General features: G+C 39.4%; 1 pseudogene; it reads left to right on the plus strand.

Moving 5' to 3' along the window:
- Positions 1-492: 492 nt before the first annotated feature.
- On the plus strand, positions 493-2,046 carry LOC148015198 (pyrophosphate-energized vacuolar membrane proton pump 1 pseudogene; annotated as a pseudogene).
- Positions 2,047-6,032: the final 3,986 nt, after the last annotated feature.

A 6,032-nucleotide genomic window follows, 5' to 3' on the forward strand; every position in this document is an offset into this window, starting at 1 on the left:
GCGACTTCACATATTCGCCGACAAGATAGGGAGGCAATGGTCTCTCATCTCTCGCAGCCCTGCCATTGCCGCAACCTGCCAATCGCGGCTATTGTATGCACGCTTGGGTGCCGCAACTTCACATATTCGTCGACAGGGCAGGGGAGGCATAACAGGGCAGGCAGGGGTAGGGGCAGGGGTAGGGGTCAGGGGCAAAGGAGGGTGAGAAGGAGAGGAAAGAGGAGAAAGAGGATGGATGATGATAGAGAGAGAGAGGAAGCAACACTACTCCTTCAGCGTAGGATGCTCTTGGCATGAGAGAGAAGAGAGAGGAAACCTGGCTCTAATACCATGTTGAAGAGTGCACAAGGGAGACGAGAAACGAAGGAAGAGAGAAGAGAAGAGATACAGGAGACACCGGAAGTGGAAAGGAAAGAGAGCTTCCAGATCATGAGTCCACCATGAGCTTAGACAAAGATGCAGATGATTCTGACCAACTACCACCAGATCGCTATGTCAACCGCTCTCTTGGCCTTCGAGCACAAGTCCAGGCCTGCCAGCAATAGCTACACCTTCCTCAACAACAACGGCACCCACAGTCAAAACATCGTCAATGGATCATCAGACTATGACGAGGAGGATAGATTGGATGAGGAATCAGATGCAGCAACTATTAGGAAATGCACTGAAATTCAGTAAGCCATATCCATAAGAGCCACATCGTTTTTGCTGACAGAATACAAGTATTTGGTTTATTTCATGGGCATATTTGCTGCTGTCATTTTCTTGTTCCTGGGATCTATGAAGGGGTTCAGTACTAAGCCCCAGCCTTGTAGATACGATCCAAAGCAGGAATGTGCCCCAACTCTCTTTACAGCAATTTTCACTATAGTTACATTTATATTGGGAGCTTTGACGTCCATAGTGTCGGGATTTTTGGGCATGATGATTGCAACATATGCGAATGCTCGCACAAATTTGGAAGCCAGAAAAGGGATAAGCAAAGCATTCAAAATCACCTTCCAATCAAGTTCGGTGATGGGTTTCTTACTTGCTACTAATGGCCTCATAGTTTTATACATCACTATAAAACTGTTCGAGCTTTATTACAAGGATGATTGGGAGGGCCTTTCTGAGGCCATCACTGGCTATGGGCTTGGAGGCTCATCCGTGGCTCTATTTGGAAGGGTTGGAGGTGGAATCTATACCAAAGCTGCGGATGTTGGAGCAAATCTTGTTGGAAAAGTAGAAAGGAATATCCCAGAGGATGATCCATGAAATCCAGCAGTCATTGCTGACAATGTGGGTGATAATGTGGAAGATATTGCTGGAATGGGTTAAGATTTGTTTGGTTCCTTTTCTGAAGCTTCTTGCCCAGCTCTTGTTGTGGCTTCCATGTCATCATTTGGCACAAATCATGACTTCACTGCTATGTGCTTCCCTCTACTCATTAGCTCTATGGGCATTATGGTGTGCCTCATCACAACCTTGTTCGCAATTGATGTGTTCGTCGATATCTCAAATCTAAGGGATATTGAACCTACACTAAAGAGACAGTTGCTAATATCCACCATCTTAATGACATTCGGTGCAGCTTTTGTTTTTTGGCTGGCACTACCATCCACGTTTTACATATATGATCCTAACGGTGGTGCAAAGATGGTTCAAAATCGAAAACTATTTTTCTGCATTGGAGTAGGGCTTTGAGTAGGGTTGGTAATTAGCTACGTTACAGAGTATTTCACTAGCAATACATATAGACCAGTCGAGGATGTTGATGATTCTTGCAGGACAAGAACTGCTACTAATGTCATCTTTGGTTTGGCACTTGGCTACAAGTCTGTAATTGTTCCAATATTTTCTATTGCTGTTGCCATCTATGTCAGTCATACCCTAGCAGCCATGTACGAGATCGCAGTTGCTCTTGGAATGCTTTGTACCATTGCCACTTGTCTAGCCATAGATGCATATGGTCCCATAAGTGATAATGCTAGTATCGCAACCGGTCTCTGGATGACCATGATACTTCTTACACATCTCTCCACAAGAAGTAGAGCCGCAGTATAGACTACGAGGCCACGAAGGCTTTTAAGCTGGACAGATTCCTCAACCATAGGACTTCTTCAAAGTCTAGCTTGCGGCATCAACAGCACCAGTTGACAGCACTCGGCTCTCCAAATTGTTCTCCGTGATCCGCACTTTGGGGGAGTGCTTTCTCAGATTAGAAGAGATGAAATTGCGGATGCAGAGAGAGTCTGAGCGATTCCGTGATGAGCTGGAGGCCAGGTGTACAAAGATGTTCCTAGAGTCCCAGAAGCAGATTGCTGAGATGTTTGCTTGGGCTTTGAGCAGCAGTAAGAAAATTGATGAGCTTTTGCTGATGATTGTCGGTATTTTGTTCATCATTTGATTATTCTAAATGTTTCTTTCTTCCAGCTGATTTTTGGCTCTTCATGCTACATTTCATATCATTTCATCTATATTACAGCTAATGCATTGAAATTATTCTAGGCTTGGTTTATAAGAAATGTTTCGAGCTGATGGGATGATATTTCATTTCATTCTTATTCCAGCTGTTGAAATGTTCCAGCTGATGTTTCATTATTATTCCAGCTGTTGAGTTGTTCTAGCTGATGTTTCATTGTTTCCAGTTGTTGTTTGTCTATTTTTAGCTGATTTGTCTATTCAAGCTTATGTTTATTCTACTTGATATTTTATCTCTTCTAGCTAAGGAGCTGATGTTGCAGCTAATGTTTTCGTCTTGATAATGCTCATGTCGTCCATTCTTCTTTCCATTTGCTAGTGGTATGCCAACTGCTATTTCGTATATTCTAGCTGATGAGCTGATGAAAATTTTATCGTATATTCTAGCTGCTAAGTTGATTTATGACATTGTGATTGTGTTCTAATGTTGATATAACATTTTCTATTAAGATGTCACAGATTATCCTACATAGCCAATTATATCCACACTCAAGATAAAGCAATTTCATGGCTCTTTATCTCCTTAGATTCCTTCATCTATTGTAATTCAAGATTGATGTAGCTCCTTCATTTATCTATAGTAATTCAGGAGTGATGTAGCTCCCTCAATGCCTACAAATAGGCACTTGTATATTCAAGAGTGATTAGATTGATATAGCTCCTTCATTTATCTATAGTAATTCAGGAGTGATGTAGCTCATTCGATGCCTACAAACATGCACTTGTATATTCAGGAGTGATTTAGCTCCTTTCAACTTTATAATAATATATTTTCAATATTAATATAGCAGTAGGGCTATATAGATCTGTGGGTTTTTCCCTTGAGCCCCCAAAGGTTTTTTCATCCACAGTTAGGGACCTTTATTTGAGCAGGGGTATTAGCTATATATAGTTTGTCTATATATAGTATCCCTGGTCCCCTCTATATATTCCAACTATGTGTGCTCATTTGATGCACTTCTGGGGTTCCACTTCCGGTGTCTCGTGTCTCTCTTCTCTTCTCTCTTCCTCCCTTCCTCGTCTCTCTCGCGCACTGTTCAACAGCATAATCCATATTCGTGTAGGCATGGTTATAAGATCAAAAACCCATCTATAATGTATAGACAAAGGATAAGTTGGTTGGAACCCATCTCGATGCTTAACCATAGAGTACATTTGACACACATAACAAGTTTCAATAAAATGCTCTATGTCTTGATACATGTTCTACCACCAATATTTTTCTTTGATCTTACTAAAATTTCCCCATATGCCTCTATGGCCAGCCCACAAGCTTTCATGAAATTCCTTCATTACCGGTTCTTGTAATCCTTTCTTACCTAAAACTCAGACAGGCGCTCCTTTCTTCTTCTTTGCTTGTTTCCATAGATGCCCATTTTCATGAAAGAAGCCATAAGCTTTTATCTTAATATGCTTGAATTCTTCATTAGTCCATGTCTCTTTCTTCTTCATTCTGCTCAAATATTGGCCAATCTTCAGCGAATCTTCTTCATAACCTTCTTCAAGGAAATGAACTAGAACTTGAGCAATGCAATGAGCATGCTGGCTCCTAGTTGACCACCCTTGTTCCATAATGGAATCTTTGATCTTTGTTGGTGTTTTCTAAATTAGAGCAGTACCTTTTGTTGTTCTTGTTGTACTTAATGTTGTACCATTAAAAAGATCAGTAACATTTGCTATTTTTAGCTTTGGATTTGTATATGCAACTATTGAAAATGTATTTTTAGCAGCCATGGAATAAAAAATAGCAAGTATAGACTCTTCAACTTCATCTTCTTCCATCAGCTCCTTTTCAATGTCATATCTTGCACATGACAACATGTAAGCAACTGGATTCTCCTTTCCTACAATATGCTTTAATTCAGGGTTGAGAGATTCAATATATGCAATCCATCTTTGCATAGCAATGTCCGGCCTATTCTATAGTGGACCCTTTGCTCTATTTTGTTATTTCTTTCTTAAAATTCTCAATTCTTTTTTTATTATATATAAGGTGTTTCATTGTGACTCATCATGTAAGATGTTAGTGTTGCTCTTGCAGCCACCTACAGGTCTAGCGGAGAGAAAAGGGTGGCTACAACATGTTGTCAACCTACTAGCATTCAATCTTCTAGTAGCTCAAAAGGAGATGCAAGTAGTAGAGTGGTCAAAGAAGCAATGTCACCATGACATACCTATCAATACTTGAATTTATGTTAAAAAATATGTAGGCCCTCTTTTCTTGCTGCCTCTAATTTTTCATTGAGTACTTGAAGTAATTGTAAGTGGTTGCATGTGGTAATGAAAGTACATGCAAGACAAGTTGAAAAGTCATTCACAAACCACTTGAAAGAGGGTGTTACATCCTTTTCAGGGAACCCAAGGTTGTCTTGTGTCTTGTAAGGGAACCTGACATTGTCTTCCACAAACCACTTGAAAGAGGGTGTTCCGTCCTTTTCAGCAAGACTTGTGATCTCTCAAGTGTCCCTCATCCCAAATCACCTATGTCATAGATACTATGGTTTGTAACATCAATACCACTCTTCAAGAACAATTCAAGTGCAAATATATGAAGATAAGAAAATGTACCTTTAAATTTAATACTTACGATGGTATTAATGATGATCATAAGGTTCTCTCTTGGCTAAGTCAACTCAACTCATATTTTGATATTGAAAGTTATGCTGAAAATGATAAAATCAAGGGTGATTCACATTATTTTATCGACAAAGCTTCTTTATAGTGGAATGTCACATGTAAGAGCATTGACGTTGTTGCAGCGTGTAGGATTGAAGGTCACCGCAAGGGTTTGCTAAGAAATCTAGACAACATAAGTGGAGAAGTGTGTTCAAGACTTAAGTAGATTAGAGTGAGTGTTCAAGAGGTACTTCTTGGTCAATCACTAGGGTCTAACAAAGAAGATTGTATTGGGGTTCAAGAGCATAGACTCCACAATTGGTTGAGATAAGAGAAGGGCAGACACAAGAATATTACCCCATTAGTTTAAATTCAAGTCAAGCTTGTTTCCTTGCAAGATCAGTCACATATTACAAAATTAAGTACATGTATCATGAACAACTCTACATCCCATCATTCAACTTTGTATTATTACATTAAATGTAAACTGAAGCTTATGAGTCAATTACAAGGTTTGAGGATAAAGATATTTACTTCAAAAGAGCTTCAAATAAAGATCCATATAAGATTAAGTTATCATAGCCAAGAAGTAAAGAAGGAAATCTCCTCTTAATTCAACTCAAAGAAAATATGAAAGGTCTTGGAACATTGCCCTACCATTGGGGCTCATAAATCATGCATATTTTGATAGGATATTAAATATAAAGGAAGAAATGAATTAAAAGATTACTGCTCAAGCTAGCTCTCTGAATATGACTGAAGATAACAGCCCCAAATCAACCCATAAACTACATAGAGTGCATAGATCAATCAAATACAAGTGTAATCATACCATATGAAGCAATAGAGAAGTAAAAGGATCTATTGTTCACAAATCATTGTGTGGGCTACCTGTTTCAGCCCATATACATAGCTTCAACCTTCCAAGAAGACACTTTGATGAAGCACAAAAC

This window comes from Lygodium microphyllum, chromosome 24 (assembly GCF_053477565.2).
Source record: "Lygodium microphyllum isolate KBCC chromosome 24, Lygodium_microphyllum_v1.1.10, whole genome shotgun sequence".
Taxonomy (NCBI): Eukaryota; Viridiplantae; Streptophyta; class Polypodiopsida; order Schizaeales; family Lygodiaceae; genus Lygodium; species Lygodium microphyllum.